General features: G+C 40.4%; 1 long non-coding RNA gene across 1 annotated transcript; it reads left to right on the top strand.

Annotated features, from left to right (window-relative positions):
* Nucleotides 1–279: 279 nt before the first annotated feature.
* On the top strand, nucleotides 280–22,748 carry LOC118677094. Its single transcript, XR_004974321.1, has 3 exons — nucleotides 280–332; nucleotides 6,061–6,184; nucleotides 22,640–22,748. It is a non-coding gene; the product is annotated as an uncharacterized LOC118677094 (long non-coding RNA).
* Nucleotides 22,749–23,402: the final 654 nt, after the last annotated feature.

The raw sequence follows: 23,402 nt of genomic DNA, 5'->3' as shown, positions 1-23,402 counted from the left end.
TTGATTTTGTTTTCTTTTTAAATCTATGATAAATATTGCTTATAAAATATTGGCAACAGTGACTACAATTTTTCAGATAAATAAAAAAATTTCTTCATATTACTAATAAGTTGGGATACTTTTAAAAAATGTAAATAATACTAGAATTTATAGAATTTATTTTTACCTATTAAGTTCTTTATACATAATTTCTTCTTAAATTATATTCTTTAGAATTGGGCCCTAACCGGTTTGGCTCAGTTGATAGAGCGTTGGCCTGTGGACTGAAAGGTACCAGGTTCTATTCCAGTCAAAGGCATGTACCTTGGTTGTGGGCACATCCCCAGTAGGAGGTATGTAGGAGGCAGCTGATTGATGTTTCTCTCTCATCAATGTTTCTAACTCTCTATTCCTCTCCGTTCCTCTCTGTAAAAAATCAATAAAATATATTTATTAAAAAAAAAAAGAATTGGTTGTCCAATACATTATCATGAGCCATAGTAGTTATTTAAATTTAAAATGTAATAGTTTCTCAGTTACAGTATCCCACAGCTCAAGTGACTTTTCACATGCGGCTTACCATATTGGACAGAACAAATGTAGAGTATTTCCATCATTGCAGAAAGTTCTATTGGATAGCACTAACTTTATATATTCTTTAGTGATACTTTTTTTTTTATAGTGAACACAACATTTGTTACTTTGAAAATGACTTCATTTGGACTTCTTTCTTGAGAGATATTTAAAAATATATATAATTCTAGTTCAATGGTTATTTTCTCTAATTGCTATAAATATATTATCTACTATATTTGTATTTCCATTATGATATTAAAAAGGCAACTATTGGGCTAAATGTCATTTAGTTGTAGGCAAACCATCTTATTTCCAACTGCTAATAAAATTTTCTCTTTCTCTTTGGTGTTCTGCCATTTCAGCATACGCCATCTAGAGCAGTGGTTCTCCACCTTGGCTGCACATTAGAATCACCTGGGAATCTTTTTAAAATCCTGATTTCTGGGCCACATCCTCTGGAAATTCTGTTTCTTTGTTATGGGGTGGGGCCACATTAGTAACAAAGAAACAGAATTTCTGGAGGATGAGGCCCAGAAATCAGGATTTTAAAAAGATTCCCAGGTGATTCTAATGTGCAGCCAAGGTGGAGAACCACTGCTCTAGAGGGACATCATTTATTTGTTCTCCTTGGACTTTGCTTCTTTGCTTAGATATTAACATCTGTGATTTTATCTTTTCTCAATTCTAGAATTATTAGCCTATTTCTCTTTGATAATTATCTCTAAAATTTTCTCTTTTTTGTACTTCTATATATTTAATTTTTAATCTGTCTTTTTCTGTCCACACTCCTAATTTTTCTTTTATATATATACTAGAGGCCCGGTACACAAAAATTTGTGCACTCAGGGTCCCTCAGCCCGGCCTGTGCCCGCTCCCAGTCTGGGACCCCTCGGGAGATAACAACCTGCTGGCTTAGGCTCGCTCCTGGGTGGCAGAGAGCAGGCCCAATCCCTAGGTGCAGCCCCTGGTCGGGCTCAGAGCAGGGCAGATTGGGGGGTTGGGGCACCGCCCCCTGTGACACTCAAGGCAGGGTCGATGGGGAGGTTGCTGCGCCACCACCTGTCACACACAGAGCAGGGCCAATCCGGGGGTTGGGGCTCCATACCCTGTCACGCACAGAGCAGGGTCTATCAGGGGGTTGGGGAGCTCCCCACAGTCATGCACAGAGCAGGGCCCATCAGGGGGTTGGGGAGCTCCCCACAGTCATGCACAGAGCAGGGCCCATCAGGGGGTTGAGGAGCTCCCCCTGTCACTCACAGAGTAGGGCCTATAGGGGACTTGGGGCACTGCCCCCTGTCACACACAGAGCAGGGCAGATCAGGGGGTTGGGGCGCCACCCTCTATCACCCACAGAGCTCTACCCCGTCACACACAGAGCAGGGCCCATGGTGGGGGGAGGGGTTGGGGCGCCACATCCTGTCACACACAGAGAAGGGCTGATCAGGGGTTGGGGTGCCGCACCCTGTCACACACAGAGTCGCAGGGCGACCAGGGGTTTGGGGAGCTCCCCCCATCAGGCACAGAGCAAGGCTGATCAGGGGGTTTGGGGGCCTTCCCCTGTCATGAACAGTGCAGGGCGGATAGGGAGGTTGTAACCCTGCCCCCTGTCACACACAGAGCCGCAGGGCGATCAGGGGGTTTGGGTGCTGCCCCCTGTCATGCTGATCCCGGTGCTGGGAGGCCTCACGGCTCCACTGACCCCGGTGCTGGGAGGCATATTACTCCTTTACTATATAGGATAGAGGCCTGGTGCACTCGTGGGGGCTTGATGGTTTGCCCTGAAGGGTGTCCTGGATCAGGGTGGGGGTCCCCACTGGGGTGCCTGGCCAGTCTGGGTTAGGGGCTGAGGGCTGTTTTCAGGCTGGCGGGTGACTGAAGCTCCCAACTGCTCCTTTTTTTCTTTTTTTTTTCTTTTTTATTCTGGGCCAGCTTTAGCTCTGAGGCTTGGCTCCAGCTCTTAGGCTTCCTCTGCTGAAAGCAGGTATCTGGTTTGTTTGGGTTCTATAATCGAAACACTGTATCAACTCCAGCTCTGAGATCCTGGCTGGCTGAAAGCGGGTTTCTGGAGTTTGTTTAGCTTCTATATTTGTTACAATGTTTCAAACTGCAAGCTCAGAGGCTGGCAGCGGCAGGTGGGGAACGTTGGAGTCCTCTGTCACGGAAGCAAGCAAGCCTCATGTTTGCGTCCAGCTGCCTGGGTGCTGGCCGCCATCTTGGCTGGCAGTTAATTTGCATATCACCCTGATTAGCCAATGGGAAGGGTAGCAGTCGTACGCTAATTACCATGTTTCTCTTTTATTAGATAAAATTTTTAGATATCTGTATGTCTTATTTTAGATAATTTCTTTATATATCTATATCTATATCTATATCTATCTATCTATCTATCTATCTATCTATCTATCTATCTATCTATATAATGCACTTACTTCTCTTTATTTGAACTTAGTCTTCATTGACTGGACCATTGTTTTTTCCAAATTTTAATTACCATGTTTTTATTTCTAAATATTATATGTATTTTCATAAACATCCTTGGTCAAGTGTTGTACTTTTTCCCCCCTATGGTTTTAGGAAGCAGAAAAAGCACAACAAAATTTGCGTACCCAAAATATGTATAGTAAGTTTGGTCCTTGATAGTCCATATTTATAGTGTATAATGCTTACATAGGCTTGATAGTTGAACAGAGGGAAAAAACAGAAAGGTGAACAAAAAAAAGATGAAATATGAAAGAGAATTGAGTCTTTTGGATATGAACTAAATTGGAACTTGAAGCTGAAATCACAGTTTTAAATGTTTATTGAATATTTTTATGATGATTTATGCCTATACTAAATGGCTAATTCCTAACACCATCTTAGACAACTCTGAAAAGGAAAGTGGTGACATACTTTGGAAAAAGATGGCATCCTGACAGAGATCATTTCTTTAAAATATATTAAATTTCCACCAAAAAGACAAAAACACATTTTTATGCAAATATTTCTTTTGACCACTGAAATATACTGTAATTTCACAACCAACTATGTTTCCCACCTACTGCAGATGACAAAAAAGTATTTAATTGCCAAAGAGATAATCTCATGAGAGGGTTGAAAAATAAATGAGCTGAAGTAAAATGACAGAGACCTGCTTTCTGGCCAGTTGTCCAGTTTAGATATGGAATTCTAACAAGAATTCCCATAAGCAATTTTGTACCTGTTATAAGTTTATTATTTAGGGCCTTTATCTGTCTTAAGGGTGATTTAAAAAGAAAATGGTAACAATACTGATTTTGCCAGAATATGATTGATTAAAAATTAAGTGCATACTTTTTTGTAAGACTTAGCTAATTGACTCCTGATGTGAAGTTATCTTAAAGAAAGATACATTTTAGATATAAATAAATTTTATACATGAGAATTAAAAATAGAAGAGATGAGTTCTATCATTCTATATATTTAACAAGTCTAGTTCTATAATTAGATCATAATGTATGTCATCAAGTTGGAGAATCTTAGGAAGTTAAGATTAGACTTTATATTCCTTTAATTCTACTTGAAATTGCTGTAGATGAATACTAAAATATATTTTCTCTCTAATGGAAACACACAGATGATAATAGATCTCAGATGACTGGCAGGGGAGGGCAGCTGGAGGCAATTGGGACAGCAGGGGAGCAGTTAGACGTCGATCAGGCTGGAAGGGGAGCTGTTATGGGGTGATCAGGCAGGCAGGCAGAAGCAGTTAGGGACAATCAGGAAGGCAGGCAGGTGAGCAGTTGGGATCCAGCAGTCCCGGATTGTGAGAGGGATGTCCGACTGCTGGTTTAGGACCAATCCCCAGGATCAGGCCTAAACCGGAAGTCGGACATCCCCTGAGGGGTCCCAGATTGGAGAGGTTGCAGGCTGAGCTGAGGGACAACCCCCCCAATGCACGAATTTCATGCACTGGGCCTGAAATATACTATTCTTATAAATATAAAAAAAAGCCCAGCAACTATATATATAAAAGCCCAGCAACTGTTATGGCAGAACTACTGGAACGACCAAAACGATCAGTTGCTATGAAACACACTGACCACCAGGGGGCAGGCGGTCAACACAGGAGCTGCCCCGTGGTGGTCAGTACGCTCCCATAGAGGGAGCACCGCTCAGCCAGAAGCCGGGCTCACAGCTGGCAAGTGCAATGGTGGTGGTGGGAGCCTCTCCCACCTCCACAGTAGTGTTAAGGAGGGGTGAGTCAAGCAGCAAGGAGCAAGAAGGCAGGCAGTAAGGAGCAGTGAGCCAAGTGGTAAGGAGTGAGCAGGCAGGCAGTAAGAACAAGCAGGCGCTTGATTAGAGGTGAGCAGGCAGGCAGTTAGGAGTGAGGGGTCCCAGATTACAAGAAGGATGTCCAACTGCCGGTTTAGGCTCGATTGGGCCTAAACTAACAATTGGACATCCCCTAAGGGGTCCTGGATTATAAGAGGGTGGAAGCCCAGCTGAGGGACATCCCTCTGTGCACAAATTTCATGCATCAGGTCCCTAGTCCTATATAATAAAAAGCTAATATGCAAATCAACTGGTCGCTATGATGCACACTGACCACCAGGGGGCAGACTCTCAATACAGGAGCTTCCCCCTGGTGGTCAGTGCACTCCCACTGGGGGAGTGCTGCTCACCCAGAAGCCCTGAGCTGTGCTCATGGCTGGCGACTGGCAAGTGCAATGGTGGTGGCAGGAGCCTCTTCCGCCTCTGTGGCAGTGTTAAACTGTCAGTCAGACATCCTCCAAGAGCTCCCCGACTATGAGAGGGTGCATGCCAAGCTGAGGAATCCCCCCCCCCCCCGCCCAAGTGCATGAATCTCGTGCACCAGGCCTCTAGTTGTTACATAAATTGAAAAATATATATTTAAAGGAATTTAGAAAGGGTGTTTGTCTTTATAGAGTAGTGAACAATGAGGTATCAACTGAACCTCTTCAACAGAAAAGAAAAAAAAAATATGGTAAGATATGGAAACAATTTGGCAGAACAGAACAATAAAATAAACTGAATTGCTTCACCTTTCCAGAGTAAAGCCTCATTTATTTGGTAGTTGGAGTCTGTTCTCTCTGCCTGCTTTCTTCCAGTATTCTTGGTATTCCTGCTACTAAATGCTGACTGGTGAAATATCAGTTCCACCAATAAAGGTTCACACTCCCATTCAGAGAGGTTTGTTTAGGAAGCATTTTGAAACCTATCTAATATTATCCTTCGCCTGCTAGTTATTCTAACATAATCCTTTATGAATAAATACAACTGAACAACTAAGGACACAGCCTCTTGAGTAAAACTATTAGCATGCAAATGAAGGCCCAATATGAGCAAAGAGACTGACTTCAGTCTGGGGGGAGATAATGTAGCTATAAACATAAAAACAAATTCCAATTAGTATCCTCAAAATCATTCAATAGGTAGTTACCTTATGCAACTAAAACTGTTGAATGTGGAAAAGGACTTGAGAGACACGTGGAGAACTGAGACTTTCTTATCCTATCATCCCAGTTGTTCCAGTCAAAGGCCATCTTAGATGAGACAACATCTAGCCAAGCCCAGGGCACCTATAAACACACCAGAGGACTCAAAATCAACAAAGCTGCTTCCTCTACTTGCAACTGATTGCAGACAGGTGAGTGAATTAAGCCAAGATCGGAAGAACAGCTTATCTAAACTATGCTTTCATAAGCAACATTAAAGGACTATTGTTTTAAAGCCTTTGGGTTTGGAGATGATTTCTTACGCCACATAACAGGAACACTCGACAACTTAAACTGACAATATGATTTTTAATAGGAAATTACTAATATTGACCAAAATGAACTTCATTTGACCAGCTACACTGATTAACTGGCCTTGATTTGACCAGCTAAGTTTAAAAACATTATATAATCAGCTAAAATTATGATCAAATTATGGTGCATTCAAATAATGATATAGCCTGTTGCTCTTAAATTCATGTTGTATTATGAAACAGTTTTTAAGATGTATGCTTAGAAAAATGCAAAGTATAGAAAGTTGAATACAGCTATTTAGGTTTTATAAAACGCTGTTCATATTCATAAATATCTATATTTACATGTATGTGGGCTTGAATGTATATATACAATTTCTAGGGGTATATTCACAAAATGTTGCAATCTTGGAAGGGATCAAAGGCTCCTGGGGAAGAAGGATAATACTATTACAATTTGCACACATTTTTAATATTCTGTATATTTATTAAAAACAACATGAATAAAAGAACTGTATCGTAAGTGGTATTCATAAAGTTTAAAAATAATTGCAATTACATAAGTATAATACAAATGTAGATACATTTTAAAATATATATTTTATTTATTTAAAGTGAGGGAGAGAGAGAAGCATCAATGGTGGGAGAGAATCATTGATTGGCTGCTTCCTACACACGCCCACACTAAGAATGGAGCCTGCAACCCGGACACGTGCCCTGACCAGAAATCGAACCATGACCTCCTGGTTCATAGGTGGACGCTCAACCATTGAGCCAGACTGGCAGGGCATATATAGATACATTTATTAACCTCTTGAACTGTTTCTATGTAAAAACTACATATGTGGAACAGCTAAGGTTTACAAGTAAAAAGACAGTACAGTGAGGTAGGAGCAGCACCCAGGGCTCAGTTCCCTTACTTTTAAAATGGATCCAGTAGATAAATTATTGTAAACATTTTGTGCAGAGGTACCCTTTCTATAAAAACAATTTTATGGAGAACTCCAAACATACAAAGAATAAAATCATTTTGAAATATTGGGGTGATGAGCTCTCACAGTTGAATCATCTTGGTTTCTTTCTTGACTGCCTCCCACCCTGACCCTTAGGTCTGAAGGACCTTAAACCATTTTTGGCCTCTTTTTGAAACAGCTATTAGCTCAAATGTCTTTTTTACCCTCAAATACCCTTTGGCTCTTTTTAAAAATGTTCTTAACCAGTTGTTCACAGCGTCACTCTATTTACAAAGTAACCCACTTACACATTTTTAAAATATCACCCACTGTGGGAAATGAGATGCAACTTTATAAAAATCAATTAAAAATAATTTTCTTTGAAGCAGGAAATAAATGGTTAATTTTCTAGCTTCATCCTCACCTACTAGCACACCACAAAGTGCTATAATTCCCAGCCATAACCTTCTCCGCAGGATAAAGCATTCACAGGAGCGAGCTAATCATCTGCTTCAGGTCCCAACTAATGCTCCAGCAGCAGTGAGGGGAAAAAAAATCTGCTGGCAGCAAGCTTTGACCAACTCCAAGATATTTATTTAGAAACTTTCTCTTCTTCCCCCTCATTAATGCTCTGTTCATTTAGAATATGTCACTTAACAGCCAGTCGTAATTATAGTTTTTATATTAAAACTGATTACATAGGTAATGAATCTGCTGTAAAACATTTCAAACTGCACAGGGTATGCCAAGAAAATTAGACAAGCTTCCCAATTTTTCAGGTAGCTTCCAAAATCTGATCCCATCTCCAGTTGTTGCCATTAATAATATGCAAGATATTTTCTATATACATACAATTACACACCCACATTTAATCTGTTAAGATCATTGTGTGTGTACATGCATACTTATATATCCATCTGTCCTATACATGAACATACATATTTTTCTGAAATTGCAGTTTTCACTTACCAATATAATGTGGGCACACTAAATAATGAAATACACATAACTAAAGAATAAATGCTTTTCCTGCATGTATTGAATTTAATGTAATTTTATTGCCTCATCTGTTGAAATTGGGGGACTATGTTAACTGATTTTAGAATTTTTGGACCAGGCCTGGATTCCTGGGTCTAACATCATTGAATCACAATATATTTACCTTTTTCTATATGTTGCTCAATTAGATTTAGTAATATTCTAATGAGGATTTTGGAATGTTTGTTCAACAGGGATTTGGGACTGTATTTTTTCTTGCATTATTATTGTTGATATTATTAGTAGTAGTAGTAATAGTAGTAGTAGTATTTGGTTTTGATATCAGGGCAATTTTTGCCTCATTGCATGAGTTGAGATGTATTACCTTTTTAGTTCTCTGGTAGAGTTTGTATGAAATTGGTGTTATTGCTTCTTTAGGTATTTGTCAAATTTTCCAGAAAAATCACATGGGCATGAGTTGTTTTGCTCTTGTTGTTGTTTTTTTTAAAAACTATAAATTTTATAACTTTAAATATAGAACTATTGAGGTCATAAACACACACACACACACACACACACACACACACACACACACACACGTTTATTTCATCTATGTTGTCATATTTATCACCAAAAACTTTTCTGTAAAAATTGAAATTTGCAAAGTTCTTTTGTTAAACTAAATAAATGTCTATAGATCTATATTTATGTCCCCTCTTTCCTGACTGAAGTTGGTAAGTTGTATCTTTCTTATTCCTCAGCTATCCTGGCTAGAGGTTTTTTCAATTTTTCCATGGTTTTATCTTTGGTTTATAGGGATGTGTGCATAGGAGTTGTTTAGATCTGCAAATTTGATATTTTTCATTACTTTTGTAAAATTGTGTCCTTTTTCTCTTCAATATTTATCCTTTTTTCCTATGGGATACCAATTCCATGCATGTTAGCTTGTTTGAAATTGTTCCTCATATTTTGAATATTCTGTTTCTTATTTTAACTAATTTTTTATTGTATTTCAGTTTATATAATTTCTACTGAACGATTTTCAACTTCACTGACTCTTTCCTTGACTATGTTGAGTCTATTGGTGAGCCCATTTAAAGGTCTCTCTTCTCTCTCTCTTCTCTCTCTCTCTCTCTCTCTCTCTCTCTCTCTCTCTCTCTCTCCTCTAGCATTTCCATTTGATTATTTCTTTTCCTTTCCATATTTCTGCTGAAATTTGCCAGTTGTTCATGTGTGTCGTCCATCTTCTCCACTAGGGTCTTAAAAATATTAATCATATGCCGGGGTCCAACCCCAGCGGGTCCAGGGGTCCCCAAAGGTGTGGACGGAGTCGGCGAAGAAGGAAGGACACAGAGACAGCGTTCAGTTTATCAGCAGCCTAGCCAGGATCTCTAGCCAGGATCTCCAGCCAAGTTCTGGTCTGGATCTCCAGCGAAGTTCTGCTTAGTATCTCCAGCCACGTTCTGAGTCCTTGTTCTCTTGCTAGGTTCTCCAGGTTCTCCAGCCAGGTTCTGTAGCCATGTTCCCTCGCTAGGTTTTCCAGCCAGGTTCTGTCCAGGTTCTCTAGCCAGGTTCAGTCACCAGGTTCTAGTCAGGTTCTCTTGCCAATTTCTGTAGTCAGGTTCAGTCCAGGATCTTTTGCCATGTTCTCTCCAGCGAAGTTCTTCTGTCTGTAGGTTCTGTGTAGGTTCTGTCTTCTAAATTCTGTGTCCTAAGTTCTGTGTTCTAAGTTCTGTGTTCTAAGTTCTGTGTTCTAAGTTCTGTGTTCTAAGTTCTGTGTTCTAAGTTCTGTGTCTTGCTGTCTTATTACATCTGTATTTATACCAGTTGATTCAATCCTATCAATCTCTATTACAAAGGTTAGGGCGTTTCTTATCTCCATTCCAGGGAGTAAAGATTATGTAGCTTAAGCATGATTGTTCGTAGTTAAAGTGATTAATTACCCACCTGGCACTAGTTAAGAGGTTTTATTCCCTCCCTAACTTCAGGGGAAAATCCCTACCTGGGGAAACAACCTTTCTCAGAGACCTTGGTTAAAACACATAGTGCCAAGAAGGTGAGCAAACATATTAAGAACATATATGCCAGGTCCCTTGAAACAGCAAGCATGGACCGGCTCCCGGCAATCATAGATAGTTTTAAATCACTGACTGATAGTTTCTAGTGTCAATATATAGGTTATATCTGAGTATCTGCAGCTCAGAGGGCTTCTATATGCTCAATGCTAGCTGCTGTTAAAATTTCACAGATTTGTTAATAAACTGTACTAAAATGCTCTTAGTCACTTTATGCCAGTTCCATATTTGTCTTTTGCTCTGGCCCAGGTAATCTAGTGCACTTGATCACATCTCTCTATTTACACCATATTTTACCTCTTCTACCTCCTCTATACCTTCTAGTTAGAATAAAACACTTTTGTTTTCTGATAATTGTCATTAACTTAAACACATCCATTAAGTTTCTATTTCTTGATTTATAATTATAGACGTATTCTACTTCTTAATATGAATTATGAGAATTTAGAACACAATTACTCTCCCATAAATTCTAGGCTTGTAATATTTGTGTTTTTTTTTATTGAGATAATTGGCCTACAACATTATATTAGTGTTAGGTGTACATCTTAATGATTTGATATATGCAAACATAGCACAATGATTATCACAATAAGTTTAGTTAACATCCATCAATATACAGTTATAAATTATTTTTTTGCGATGAGAACTTTTAAGGTATACTCTCTTAGAAACTTTCAAATACACAATACAGTATTGTTCCTATAGTCACCATGCTGTACATTACCTCCCCAAGACTTATTTATCTTAAAACAGGAAGTTTGTAGCTTTGACCACCTTCACCCATTTTGCCCACCCCCCACCTCTGGCAACTACCTATCTGTTCTCTCTATCTATGAGTCCTTTCTTTCTTTCTTTCTTTCTTTCTTTCTTTCTTTCTTTCTTTCTTTCTTTCTTTCTTTCTTTCTTTCTTTCTTCCTTCCTTCCTTCCTTCCTTCCTTCCTTCCTTCCTTCCTTCCTTCCTTCCTTTCTTCCTTCCTTCCTCCTTCCTTCCTTCCTTCCTTCCTTCCTTCCTTCCTTCCTTCCTTCCTTCCTTCCTTCCTTCCTTCCTCCCTCCCTCCCTCCCCCTCTCTCTCTCTTCTTTCTTTCTTTCTTTCTTTCTTTCTTTCTTTCTTCTTTCTTTCTTTCTTTCTTTCTTTCTTAGATTCCACATATAAGTGAGATCAGACAGTATTTGTTTTCCTATGTCTATTTTTTTTTTTTTACTTAGCATAATGCCCTCAAAATCCAATTATGTTGTTGAAATTGGCAGGATTCTTCTTTTCATGGCCAAACAATATCCCATTGTGTATACATACCACAACTTCTTTATCCATTCACTATCAATGGACATTTAAGTTTTTTTCATTTCTTGGGTATTGTAATACTGCAAGGAACATGGAAGTGCAGATGTTTTTTTTTCAGATAGTAATTTTGTTTCCTTTGGAAAAATACCCAGAAGTGAAATTACTGGATCATATGATAATTCTATTTTTAATTTTTAAAGGAACCTCCATATAATTTTTCATAATGGCTGTACCAATTTATATTTCTATCAAAGTAATACTATAATTTGTGTTTTTGTTAGTAGTTATCCTTATAATTAAAAAAATTGTAGAGTGTATTAAGTATCCAAAGATGTGAGAGAAAACAGAACTTTCTATGCTTATTCTTTATTTCTGTTATCTCAAGCTATTAATAGTTACTTTCAAGCTTTTTAATATGCATACTCATTTTGTTCATATGTTTCTAAAGATAGTTCCTAGATGTATAATATAATTAATTGAGTTTATGATAGTGATTTGTTAATACCACTGAATAAAAAGTAATACTCATTTGTACACACTTGTGTATGTAATAATAAAGATGTGCAGAGAAACCAGCTGTTTCTTTAGACTACCAAGTGGAAGTTTCACCTGAGTGTCTATTTTCACACCTTCATGTCAGTCTAAATTGCAATTAAGGGGAAAGCTACCTTTCTGTATATAAAACACTAAGCATTTAAAGAGAACTCAAAAAATGAAATGTATTTATTTTTTTCTGTGTAGCCAAACATTGCTGAAAATAACCACTGATTGATGTAGCTCAATTGCTCTTAGTTTTTTAAAAAATACATATAAATCAAACAGCTCTGGTATAAATAGCACTACACATGCAATATTAGTTTCCTATGTAACCTGGGCATCTGATATTTGAAAACTATTTTTATTTTGCTTTGGGTTGCGTATTATTTTAATTTGTTTTATGATTTATATAAATCCAGTTTAAGTTCTTATGGGTATTTGAACTAAACATAAATATACATAATTCCCCAGATAATGCCTCTGCATTCACTCATTGTAGACTTTATTGAAAATGCTTTGTAAGAGACCCACTCTATAGCTTTAAAATTTTAGGCATAAATTATATATGTACACCTAAAATTTAAAGTCTAGAAGAAATTGCAATATCTAAACTGACAATGATAATTGAGTGATCTTGGTGAAATAAGGATTGCTATCAGCTTCATAACTAGTGAGTAGATACACATTTTGGGGCAGCTAATAATTGGTCAGATTGGTCATGTAGCAAATTGGTCTTATGATGAACGGCTATTGGGGAATGAATTTCTGCATGTTGCTCTAGGGGCCTTTAGTTCACCAACCCCAAATACTGACTCAGGAGGGCATTCTCACCACATGGACAAACTTTATAAGGATTGTCTTGAGAACACCATGTTTTACCTGTAGGTTTGCATGGTTGCAGTAATGATGAACACACAATACAATATACTGATAATGTATTATATACCTGAAACATATATAATTTTATTAACCAGTGCCACCCTAATAAATTCAATTAAAAGGGGTATTTTCTACAATTTTAACAATGAATATAGATTGCTTTTGAAATTATGTCAAATAAATGAACAGGCAAACATATAAATTATGAATTTAAAATATTAAATCTTTCAAATATTTTACCCATAAGTCACTTACAGTCTGGTCATTTTTGTTTTATTTCTATTTTGAATCGCCTCCCAATCCATATGTCTTGCAAAGGTGCAAAAAAATTACCAATTCTATAAAATTTTCACCTCAACATTAATTTGAGGTAAGATATAGATTGGGAAAGCATACTAATTATTATAGTATGAACATATCCATTCTTATAGGTTCACATTGCAGGATCAATTTAAAAGTAAAATACAAATTTTCCCTTTTGTAGGCTTGTGTTTCCCTTTATTAACCATCTTGAAGAACTCCAAAACTAGGTCATTCTTTCACAGTATTTTATTTTTCATATGAATTTTCTTTATGCTGATATTTCATTTTATTTGTTCTTTCCTTGGGAACCCTAAGTTGCATTTTTGTGGCTTCTTTCTGGTTATGCTGCTTGGATTGCATGATTTTATTTCAATAACTGATGGACCCATAACTGTATATATATGTGTCGTTTTTTTCAGAATTTTATTTTTTACCTTCAGCTCTCTAAATGTTGCTATTTTCTGTTTTTGGATTTCTAATCTGCATTTCTTATCCTGGTATTAAAAACTTGGTTTTAATCTGCACTTGGCTTCTATTTAATTTTCTTTTCACTCACCTTCCTTATGTATTAATGTTCTTCTTCTCTGTCCCCCCCCCCCCGCCTCATATTTAGATTTCATACAAAATTTTGTGCTCAAAAATAAACATGTTCTATTTCACTTACTCTGCTAGAGCTGCCTTCCTCCCAGTGTTTTCTTGTTGTACCTCTTGTTTATCCCCCGGATACTTTGCATTGTGCCTCTGTTCTTTTCTCATCGCAACATGAAATCCACCTTCTTTTCTTCACATCTATTCTTAAAACCTGTCTTATTTCCTTTGTCTTTTAAACTCCAAAGTTCTCTCCTGCAGAGGATATAAAATGAGAAATTTATTTTATTTTTTCTTTGAATCAGTGAAACTGGTCACACTTTGCTGGCTCAGTTTTATAAAGGGGAGTTTTGGGGAAGATTGAATACCAATATCCTTTTAATCATGAAGTTTATACTGTTTTCTAGTTTTAGTAGAAGAATTGAGAGCTAGTTTTTATATGAAGAGCATTGACTTTGGTTTCAAATTTCATTTGGACTCCCAAATTTACTGATACTGCTATAATTAACTAATCATCCTATCTAATAATAGAGAAACATGGTAATTAACCGTAACTTTGCTACCCTTCCCATTGGCTAATCAGCGAGATATGCAAATTAATCTCCAGCCAAGATGGCAGTTAACTGCCAACAAAGGTGGAACCTAATTTGCATACTGCAGGCAGGGTAGGACAGCGCAAGCCGCCATCCAGGCCCCCATGTGCGACCTGGGGGCGGGGGCTCAGGCAAAGCAATCGCTAATCACCTCCCCGAGCCCTCGCTGCCCACCGGAGACACAGGGCCCACTCCCGTGCGCAATCTGGGGGTGGGTGGGGGCTGGGGTGAAGGCAAGCGGTGTCCATCCCCTTGCCCGAGCCCTCGCCACCCACAGGAGACATGGGGCCCACTCCTGGGCGCCCCTTCCTGCTCGCAGAAGAGCTCAAGGAGTCTGCGAGGGTCTACCAGCCTTCCAAAGTGTAATAAAGTGCATTTCCAGTGAGGAGAAGCCCCAGCCAGGGCTGCGTGGGTGCGGACAGGCGCGGGGCCCTCCAAGGGCTGGTGGCTTCAGGCTCAGGCTGCGCGGCCAGGCCACTCGATGCGAGCCAATGTGCCTAAGGCTGGAGGTTCCTGCTCTCCCGGCCAGTGCGGAGCTGCAGGCGCAGCCAGCCCCCACATCCTCCGTGCCCGGGGGTCACGCTCATACCCATACTGCGGCTACCGGCCTCCAGCCTGGTTCCCGCCTGGGGTCAGGGTCACCTGGGGTCAGGGTTGGCGCCAAGCACAGGAGAGGCCAGAGGAAGAACCCCAAACCCTTAGCCGGATGGACCTCAGGCCCTGGAGGGAAGGAGGTCATAGGGGCCAGGAGAGCATGAGAAGAGGGAAATCCTAGGAGGGGGCACCTGGAAAGTGCAGTGAATTACAGGAGAGGGTGGAACAGCCACACACTGGCAAACCCTGCCCACCCCGGGTCAGTGACGTGGGCCCCAAGTGCTCCTGGGCTTTGCCTTGCATCGCAGGGGTTATGCTGCCCATGGGCGGGGCAAGCAAGGGCCACCCCAATCTGTGAAGTTTCACACAAAGGTGGGGAGGCCACGTTCGGGTGGGTTTGTCAGGCCCAGGGAAGGCGCCTTAGCTCTCTGCGCCAAGACTGTGGCCAAGGGGCCCTCCGGAGACATGTGGTGACTGAACCCAAGCCAGGCCGGAGTCCTGCTCGCACTGAGAGGCAAGTAACTGGGCACCGCACCCCAAATGCATGGGGAGCGCCAGCAGCCTCCTCTCTCCTGCCCTGGAAGGTGGGAGGCCTGGTGGGATTCACAGGTAAAACGTAGACACTGATGGGTCCCAGACCCCTTTTCTTTGCACACACACACACCCACCCCCATCATTCTGCGAGGCTAAGGTTCCTGAGCCCAGATCCAAGGACTGCAAAGGGAACGATTCTCCCGGTGAGAACATGCAGGCACCTCCTGCCAAGGCGGCCAAGTTTGACAAACAGCGCCTCCTGGGGTGGGGAAAGCAGGGTGCCGTGGAGCAGCGCCAGCTCCCAGCTACCCCGGGGGCAGGTGTCCACCGCGGCTCCCTGCTGGCCCCAACAGCTGGGCGGCAGCCCCTGCTTGTTGGTGCACCTAGGCCTCGCTGACCTCATGACCCCCAGAGCACGCACCCGCCTCCTGGTCCTAATTGATTCTCCCCACTCCACACACACACACACATGCATCTGCAAAGGCGGGAACAAGGCCCAGGCGGCTGCGTCCATGCCCTTGCTGGGAAAGTCACACTCCAAGTGGCCGGCTGTGTGAGGGGCAGTGGACACTCACTCACTCGCTCTCTCCCTGGATTATCCCGGGGAAACCCTTGGCTCCTGCAACGTGCGGAATTAGAAATCGAACTGTTTATTGTCTCCTAACTTTTCTCTGGTTTCTTTGGTCACTCACTGTGGCTGCCCCCACTGTTCTGAGTGGGCCCTGGGGGCTCCTCAGCCAGACCACAAATCCCCAAATCAAACACTCGCTTTCAGAAAGCCGGGCTTCTCTCAATGCACCCCGCAACCTAAAAGGTTGCCCCTCTGTGAAAAGCTCAGAGTAGCACCGAGCTGGGAAAGGACAGCTGGTGTGGGGCGGGGTCCCTGGGACCCGAAAAGGTACAGAAAAAAAAAAAATTTTTTTAACACATTTCAATTTCAAGACGTAAAAACAAAACCAAGAAAGAAAACCTACGCTTTTGAAGCCTGAACATCCACAGGGACCTCATTGCGATCCCCAGCCGCCGCCCACCCCAGCGCAGGAACCAGGCCTGCCATCTGTGACTGGGGGAGACGGGGCAGACACCACGGATTGGGCGTGCCATCTGCCACCCAGGAGTGGGCCTAAGCCAGCAGGTGGTTATCTCCCGAGGGGTCCCAGAGTGTGAGAGGGCACAGGTTGGGCTGAGCCACACCCCCAACCCCGCCAGTGCACAAATTTTTGTGCACGGGGCTTCTAGTATATAATAATGAGCTAATATGCTAATTAGACTGAACAGCAGGATGACCTGAATGAAGCCAGGGCTGGGAGGGCCAGCTGAGGATGCTGGGGCTGTGAGGGCCGAGCCTCTTCCACAAATTTCGTGCATTGGGCCTCTAGTTCTTAATAACAGGAAAGGAGCAAAAGGAAGTCCAGCCATTATAGGCATGTTCCCTGCAAAACACTGGTGGAGGGATCCAACAAAGGGAAGATAGACTCATGCCCAGTGAAGTTGAGATGACATAGAGAAGATACTTGTCTGTCAGTCACACCTGAGAACAGGCCAGAATGGGCATGGCCAATGCAAGCCCACGAAGATTTGGGATATTTCAACACTGAAGAAATAAATTCATTCTTGGCTCATGCTTGGCTCCCCACAGCCATGTAGACCCCCACAAGCAATTGACTAATGGACTGCAACTAGGTTCATGCTGTAATGGATCCTGCTCCTACATGGAAAGAAAACTGTGGACACTGGCTCTGCTTTTAGATCTGAAACCCCAGCTACACTTCTTCTATGACTGGACTAAAGGAAATGGGACTTTGGGAATCTGAGGCTATAATTCCATGGAAATAAAGCTTCCCACCACATCTCATCCTTCCATATAGGAGACTCCAGAAATGTTTATTCCAGCAGTACCCCAACACCCCACTTCTAGCAATGGGGGGTGCATAAATGAGGCACTGCTCTTTTAATGACACACTCTCACTTGATTCTTAAGAAAAATTATTTATCCTTGCTCAGCTTGTGTTTCTTCTTATTTTTTTAAAATTTATAACAACATTACTACATATGATAACTCATGGTGTGTATGCGCTTGTGTGAATTCAATGATATTTATAACACTTTGCCGAATGCCTGGCACATTATTAACACTTAGTAAACAAATGCTTTAACTAATAACTATGGTTTTTAATATGTACTTGTTTTTATGTATCATTGACTCTAATTAAAGATCATATTAACATGATGTCCTGCTTTCATGCTGAGCATTATTTGAGCAAAATTATGTAATTATTATTTTCTCTCCCAATTCAGTGCAGTTATCTATAAAGTAAATAACTTATACTTCCTGTGCCTTAGCTCTGCTTTATAACTCTATTACCTTGTCCAGGTCCCAAAATTGTGGGCTAATTTAACCATAACTCTTAATTTGTCCCAGTTTGCCTAAACTTGTTCACAAACTCTCCTGTGTTGACTGTCTCATTATAAAAGAGAAACAATTGCTGGTTTTGAGCTACAAAGTTGAATATCATCAATGTTTTTTTAATGATACCATTTTTATTAGATTTTTGTTGTTCTCTAATTTAAATCTTTCATTACCCACCTAAGCCATTTGATTATTTTAATGACAACTTTAGATTCATTAAAATTAAATATTCATGACCCTATACAGTGTCTCTTCTGGGAAGTTGTGCTAATACTAGTAAAAATGACTCTGACAACTTCTTCCTGGATAGGAATCTCTGCTCCTTTTCTTCCTTCCAGGAGAGGTGTAAATTGTTCACTTTCTTCTGTTCCTCTTTAAAAACCCCATTTCCGGTGGTCTTTTGAGAAAGAAACCTAGTAAATAAGAACAGCTTTTTCTTTCTTTTCCCTTTTTCTTACTCTGTAATGTCTTTTTCTTTCCCATCTATTTCCCATCCTTTTTTTTTTTCATTCTCCATTTTGATGTCTCCCCTCTTTTCAATTGCAGATTATTAGTGATCCTTTCCCCCTCCTTTATACAGATGAGCAAAGAAATTCTAGTCTCTACATATCTTGTCTACCATTGCTTTTCTTTTGGTGTATTTCTGGAAACTTTCTAATAGTTTTTTTTTTTTTTTTTTTTATCATGGTGTATGCCTTTATCATTATTTAATTGTCACCCATTTCCTCTTATCATCATTCTGTTTTCTGGGGGGCTTGTCTTTTCTCAAGATCTACAACCCCTAATAGGGGTGTCACTTAAGATTCACAGCAATTTTTCAAAAAAAGAAAATTTGATTGGCCCAATTGGTGTCACTCCCTGATTGAGTACCTACCTATGAGGCAGGAGGTCATGGTTTGATTCCCAGAAAGGGCACAGGCCCAGGTTTTGGGTTGGGTTCCCAATGGAGAGGCATGCAGCAGGCCTCAATGTTTCTATCTTCTGACACCCTCTCCCTTCCTCTCTGAAATTAATAAAAATATATGTTAAATATATATATATATATATATATATATATATATATATATATATCCTTTAAAAAAAGATAATTTGATTGTAACAAAGATTATCCCGCTCCCCAAGGTTAAATTAAATAAATCTTTCTTTTACATAACTTGAGCTATACTTTTTATATAGTTACTAGAGGCCCAGTGCAGGAAAATCGTGCATAAGGGGTCCCCTCAGCCCAGCCTGTACCCTCTCCAATCTGGGACCCCTTGGGGGATGTCCAACTGCTGGTTTAGGCCCAATCCCAGGGATCAGCCCTAAACCGGCAGTCAGACATCCCTCTCACAATCCTGGAATGCTGGCTCCTTATTGCTCACCTGTCTGCTGGCCTGATCTCCCCTAACTGCCCCCCCCTGCTGGCCTGGTTGCCCCCAACTGCCCCCCCCTGCCAGCTTGGTCGCCCCTCATGGCCCCCCCCACCGGCCTGGTCACCTCATGCAGCCTGCTGTTCAGTAGTTTGGTTGTCCCTCACTAACCCCCCTGCCAGCCTGGTCATAGGCAGCCATCTTGTGAGGGTGTGAGGGTTAATTTGCATATTACCTCTTTATTATATAGGCTATTTTCTAGCCATTTATTTTAATTAACTCTTTTAAAAAATATATATGTAGCACATTCTTCATGACCTGGAGATTCTATACAGTTAATGGAAGGGTTTGCTACATCACCAAGACACAGCCTGCTAAGTCAGCTGTTAGACCCCCAGAGCAAGTATGATGGGCCAGGGACAGAAACTCACTAGGTCAGAAAGCCCTAGATACACAACTGGGAAAACAAGAACCTTGACCCCAGGGTAGCCTATCCTCCTCTAGCATATTACTGGTAATGCAGTTTGGACGCTGATCTCCCATATCACTGGTCAGGTGGTTTAGACCCCCCCCCGACCTTTTCCTCCCTAAAGATAACATCTAGGCCTCAGCTGTATTTTCTGCTCCAGGTTCAGAAAAGCAGCAAAACCAGCCACGTGGCAGCATGGCTGCCTCAGGACCAGCTACATTGACTAATGATCCCCTTTCCTAGCACCAACCAATCAGTACAGACCATGACCCTGAAAGAGCACACCTGGGAAGCTGATGAATATTCAATTAAGACCCTCCCTTGATACCTCCCCTAAGATTTCCACCTGCAAGAGAGAGATAACTGTGCACAAGACAAAGGATACAGTGCGCACTCTCCCTCCAAGCAGCACACCCATGCTATTCCCACACTTGCATGTCTCCTGCAACCTCTATAGGACCCCACGAGATTTGCAATCAGAGGAGCAATTGGTAGTGGCATCTTGTCCCGAGCTAATCCCCTGAACCTGTATCCAAGGCACCTTTTTCTCTGTGTAGCCCTTCCCTTTGGCTATTCCCATATCTCACCCTCTTTTCCTTAAATAAATTCAATTTTATTTAATCACTGTCTGAGATGGCTATTTAGCCTGCTCATGCACCACTGACTTTAATCTTCCATCAGCTTTGGTAAGCTTATTATTTACCACATTTTTTTTTCAAGAAAAGTAAAACATTGAGATCCTTTTCTGGTACAAGCAGGTTCAATAGTCCTAGAACTGGGATGATGCCCCCACCAAGGGTAATTCAAAGAAGTAGTGAACTTCTATCTATTATCTATCATCTATCTATCTATCTATCTATCTATCTATCTATCTATCTATCTATCATCTATTTATCTATCTATCTATCATCTACTATCTATCATCTATCATCTATCTATCTATCTATCTATCTATCTATCTATCTATCTATCTATCTATCTATCATCTATCATATATCTATCTAATATGTCTAATATTAGACAAGATCAGATATCAGGGATAGGTATCTGGTTTTCCTGACTGACACTGTGAGAATATTTATGAGGGACAAGCTAAGATTTTCATAACTTAAAAATCTTATTAAAAAGCTGTCACAATTGTTATACATTTAAACAACACTAGCAAAGCTTTAAAACTCAGTAGTCTATATTTCAGAGAATACTTGTGCTGCCAGAGCTAGCATTGCACCAAAGAAAATCTCCATAGTCCTTCTTTTCTTTGATTTAATGGCCAATCATATTCTTCCACAGGCTCTTTTTGAATGCTTGCAGAGTCCCTAAGGATGTGACTTGTAACACAGTTGTTAGCAGTGCCTGGTGTGGCATCAGCACACACACACAAAGCCTGATGGCTGAGAACCCATTCACAGAACAGCATGGGAAAGCACAAGTCTTTCAAGGAGTCACAATGTACTTGTGCGATGTGGCAAATTGCAATCCACAGGAGATGAAGGCAGCCAAAGGGGGATTTCTCCTTCACGAGATTTAGAAAGGAAAGTCCAGGGCTTTATAATGCAGAATCTGTTTTTCTTTCTTTCACAGTGAAGAAACCCTATAATGAGTGTTTCCACAGTCATTGCTGAGACTTGGTTGAAAGATTCAGACTGTCAGGTTTAATGGGCATTTTACTTTCTACAAATCCTGATAAGATACTTTCCCCTAAGTTTTTCACTTTATTGCTTTTACTGGATGCCAGTGCAGAGGCTATGTGGTGATACAGCTTATATATGAGAGAAAGGGTGTGTGCTTAATGCAAGGGGCATTAAAGGTTTAACAATGAGCTCCTAGAAGACATTAAGTAGGAAAAGGGGAGCCCCAGGAACTACTTTGGTGGAACAAAGTTGAAATTCCCTAATAGCTGAAGGAGGAAACAACTGTAAAGGGAAGAGAGGGTGAGAGACATTTAACATCTCAGATTACATTATCCCAATATCATTTTATGGAAGAAATTGAATACTGAATGAAAGATGAATGAAACCATTCTCACCACCAGTGAGGCAGACAGTCTGCAGAGCACACTTTTGAAACTGGGCAGCCAGTTGGTCTGGGCTTCCTGTAACTACCTGAGCCAATTAAGCAGAGAAGGGTTGAATCATATATGAGCATTTATTCCAACAACGCAGGCAATATGGAGAGCAGCAGGTCATCAACGAAAATCTGCTCTGCACCCCTCATAGCCAGCTGCTTATGTTGGGTAGAAGGACAAAGATTAATTGGGAAAGTAGGAATTATAGGCATGGGAAGTAGGCAACATATAATGGTTATAGTTTACAGGCAATTTGGGTTTAGGGGGTGGCAAAGGCGGGCACCTCAGGACCAGATTGCTTCAGCAACAAGGTTGTTAATCTTCCCATGATGATAAAAGGAGAATGGACTGCGTTCCTAAGTTAACTCCCATGTCCCGGGGTGTACAACTCTCAGCCAAATTAGAATGTGTTTTCTCTAATCAGAACAGAACAATCAGGGTTAACAGAGCATGATTAATATTTATTATAATTATAGCTAGTCCCCACTATTCTTTTTTATGCTCCTAACACTTTCTGGAAGGCATTCCATTGAAAGGGGCTTCTGAAAAGACATTAACAGATGTTCTTTCCCTACCTTTGCTATTTTACAGGCATAACAAATATTAATTACAGTAGACATAGCTAGAAGAAGAGAAATGATTGATGAAATCTGTGTAATCAACTATCTCTCCTGTTTTAAGAACTGATCTTTAAGCATATTCAGACAGAGAGAAAGATAATTTTCTTTAATTAATAGACTGGCTCTGAATAAAGAAGGCAAGCAGTCTGCTGTTGTCCAGCATCAATTGACGTGTATACAGGCAGATGAAACCAATCATGATAACAAAGAAAGAAGAACATCTTTGCAAGGTAAGGATGGAGATTATTTTCCAGCAACAATGAATAATGATTTCCACCAAAGAGCAAAGAAGAGTAATTCCTAGATAGCATAAGAATCACACCGCAGTGATACATATATTTTTACACATTTTTCTGTATATTTAGGCTTACGTTCATATTTATAAAACTGCTCATTTCTCAATTTGCTTAGAACTAAACAATTACTTTTATAAGATTGTGAGTTAAAAATATAATGCTTTGATAATAGCAATGAGAGTTACCTGAACAAAAAGAATCTAAATGATAATTATATTCAAGATATTTTGGGACAATCTTAATTCCAATTTTTTCATGGTGTCTGAAAAGGCAATGATGAACTTAATTTGTGTTCAAGAGTTAGGCTAACTTATGAATGGATTATATTTGTATTTAAGAATAAATTACCAAAAACCACAATTGCCTGACATAATTTATAACCTTGACTATCTTGGGCTTCCTGCTTTTTCCCCTTACAAATCAATATTTAGTTATTTTCTATTATGTATTTTTTCAAATGTTTCTATTTTATGTTTTGTTGACCAATAATTTGGATTATGGCAAGTTTTTAAAAACTCAATTCTGTAAAACAAACAAACAAACAAACAAAAAAAAAAAACACACACACAAAAAAAAACCAAACA

The sequence above is a fragment of the Myotis myotis genome, unplaced genomic scaffold (genome assembly GCF_014108235.1).
Source record: "Myotis myotis isolate mMyoMyo1 unplaced genomic scaffold, mMyoMyo1.p scaffold_m19_p_2, whole genome shotgun sequence".
NCBI lineage: Eukaryota > Metazoa > Chordata > Mammalia > Chiroptera > Vespertilionidae > Myotis > Myotis myotis.
Note: the sequence above shows the minus strand (reverse complement) of the source record. Positions and strands in the feature narration are given on the sequence as shown.